The sequence below is a fragment of the Scatophagus argus genome, chromosome 11, assembly GCF_020382885.2.
Source record: "Scatophagus argus isolate fScaArg1 chromosome 11, fScaArg1.pri, whole genome shotgun sequence".
NCBI classification, from domain to species: Eukaryota; Metazoa; Chordata; class Actinopteri; family Scatophagidae; genus Scatophagus; species Scatophagus argus.
The window spans coordinates 10,766,827-10,770,324 of NC_058503.1; positions in this window are offsets into that span (position 1 = coordinate 10,766,827).

Sequence of the window (3,498 nt, forward strand, 5' to 3'; positions counted from 1 at the left end):
ATGCTGCACCGGGAATTAAAGCATCCAGATGTTTTCCCCCAGAGCTTGTTAATATCAAGCTAGTTTTACTGGATGTCTATGAGCACAGGGGGATTCTATCTGATTTCATATTATTATCATCTTTCTTATTTATTTTTTTATTGCTGACCATTTAGTTGAGCCTGTCAGCAAGTCTTTCAGCAGTCACTTAGCATAATTTCTGAGATGTCTTTGAATTGTGTGTTTTCTGGCACACAGGGATAAGGCTGTCAAGTTTAAATACATCCATCTGACGCACTGCACTATCATGTGGAAAGAGCTTCGCATTCAGGACACATCAGACAAAAGGTTGCAGGCTAATTGCATCAACATCAGCGCCTCTCTGTTGTATTCTATTGGTATATTTTGTAGCAAAGTACAAGTGATCATTAACAGGAAATATCAGGTTCTTGGAGAGGAGCTGACAGTTCTTAGCACGCTGGAGGCTGGGTTTGTTAAAATTCCACGTAATTCCCCTTTGTACACTGATTGCAACAGAAGCTGCTGCTCAGAGACTCCAGAAGACACGTAGCTTTAGATCAAGACTAAAACATATAATCATGCTTTTTATGCATGAAAAAAAAGTGCCAGCAGTTAATAATTAAGCAGAGGATCGACCTATGTAATTATCATAGAGTGACTTCAAAAATGAAACAGTGCTAAGAGTTACAATGCAAACACACAAACACCTTGGTAATATGGCAGTGTTCCCATGAATGCAGAAAGGCCTTAATCAGCACCCTTAAGATTTCGCACTGTTGTGCTGAAGACCACAGTGAGCCGCAGCATGTGAAATGACTGTGTCCTCCAATTTGCTGCTGGTTGATTTTTCCATCTAGCTGTTTTGATTTTGTCTTTATTCCCTTTGGTCCTAATATTCAGATATGTTTTCTTTATTCTCAGAAATTGATTGATTTGTCCTGTTGCCACACATTTTCCGCACTACTAAAGTGGAGAAATATGTTCATTATTCGGCAATGATCTGTTGTATAGTGTTTGTGAGAACACTGTAGCAACCAGCCTTAGCAGCAGCCAGTAATGTCCCAGCAACCACCGAGCAAAACTACCAACACTAGAAACCAGCTAGTCCAAACCATTTCAACTTTGTCACCACACTTACGTAAGTTTTAAGCCGGGTTTCTCAGAAGTTTGTGAGCTGCTCTCTAACCATCCATCTCCTTCACGTCAGCCCCGGAGAACGCACTGAAAATCAATAAAATGACATACGAACATACGTGCAGTAGTAACTAATATTGTCACTATATATGTGTCTTCAGTTGTAACATGAAAACTAATACCGAAACTACACTAAACTGAACGAAAAATATGCATTTTTAAACAAATCAGGTTAAACTGAAACAAGCAATACAAAATATAACTTGAGTTCTGATACAGAAGTCGACTGATTTCTCAGATGTGTGTAAGCCACTCTGTCCTCCCTTCTCCTTTATGTAAGACTCACAGTGAAAAAGACCAAACTAAGAGTGAGTAATGGTGTAATGTGTGTACAGTGTGTACTAATGCCTCTTAGTTTTTGAGACATTAGTAGCCTAAAGGTTAGAGAAGTCTGCTTTGATTCCACTTCCTGGCAGGATAAATCTGGGAATGGAAAGTGAAAAAGGTTTCTGGTGTGACAGAGAGGTGAGTTAAGACAACTTCTAAATAGAAACAGGTTTGGCCCGTTTTTACATAATAACAGAACACACCGTCAGGGGAATTGTATAATCAAACATCACTGACTGTTTTGATTTATTCATTTCATTATTATTTGAATTTTAATGAATATCATTATATGCTCTTCTGGCACCAAAAGCATGAAATTAGTTTATATCAGAACTCTAACCTTCAGATTGATAAGTGACTTGTGATTGGTGCTGTTGGCCCGCTGGGATCTTCTTGAAGTTGTCAAAGTGTCAACAGTCTCCAAAAGCTAATGATATGAACATCTTCCTCTGTTTTGTCAGTTCTGATAATATCTTGATAAAACAAAATGTCACACACCATTGTTATCATTGTTATCAATATCACTCCGATAATGTAAGGTAAAGTAGCGCGTCAAGTCTCTGCACACCCTAACATTCCAGTTAATCTGGCTCATCAGACTTCTGCTGAGGTTGATGTCGGGCCTTGGATTTGCTGTAAGTGTGCTGAAGTCATCAGACTCCATATACTCAAATGAATCATACTGCAAAGGTGTAATCATCTCAACTTTAAAAAGTCCCTCTAATCCCTACATTTTTTTCCCCTCCCAGGCTCCTCATATGTACACAGAGACACAAGAACATCCAAGATGCTGCGGTAAGACATGCGGTACCTCGGCCAACCCTGAGGTAATGCTGAATCCGACTATAGGACTGTTCACAGGTATGCTGTGTAGATGAACAGTGCTCAGCCTGGGATTCAGCCGTCCCGTGTGGTTACGTTGGCCAAAATTGCTACAGGCATGGTTGACTCTGCTCTGTCATCCATTTATCATTCACTTTATTTAAGCTCTGGTGTGATTTCTGCTTTCTCTGATCTAAACACAAACCTGTCCTACAGAATCCTAGATTTATGAGTGCTCCCTAAGGTGCTTTGTCATTTTCCAGGTCTTTCCAATCCGTTTTTCAATTTTGTTCTTGGTGGATGACCTGGCAATGGCTCGGTAGAACCCTGACCTCGGTAGCTTTAAATTTTGTGGCCCCAGCATGAATCTCCCTGTTTTAACCCTTGCAGTTTTTTTTTTGTGATGTGGTGACCATTACTGTTGTATCTGAGAAATTCCTCAAAGCAAGGCAGCTGGGTTTCACTGAAATCCTTTGTGACCTTGACTTTTTTCCTTCCCCACTTGAGGGATGCACACCCAATTCCTCAAATATGATCTCATTATTGCAAGCATGGAATTGTGTTTTTAGACTGATTCATCTATCTCGCTGGATGAATTCTCATTAGGGTGGAGAAAACCAATTCTCTCTTGCTTAATAGCACACCCCCTTTCTTCCTTTGCTGCTCTGTGCCTGGTGGCTGCTGTGGATCCTTAAGTCTGAGCCTGATTTTTCTCTGCTTGGAGCTGCCTGTGGTGATGAAGAAAAGCCCTTTATCCTTATTATCTGATGCTGAGTCACAGTATAGCAGAACATTGTCCAGCCTTCAGCACACATTTCACCCTTCTTTTTTTTCCCTCTTCACCTGCACAAAATGTGGAAAGCTACTCATTAAAGGTACCATTGCTCACACCAGTGATGCTGGCACAAGAAATGACTTTTATGGGAATGCGTGGATGTCTTCCTCAATTATTGCATTTATTGTAAGCTTGCGTAAGGGTTAAGTACTCCTCTCAGGATCTTTCCAAGCTCTTGTGTGAACCTGTAGAGCAGATGAGAGGCAGAGTGTGTGTCAGTGAGGTATGTGTGTGTGTGTGTGTATGTATGTGTGTACACACCCCAATGAAGGGGAGTGTACGTGCAGAAAGAAACACCTTCGACCTCCTGTCTCCTGTCT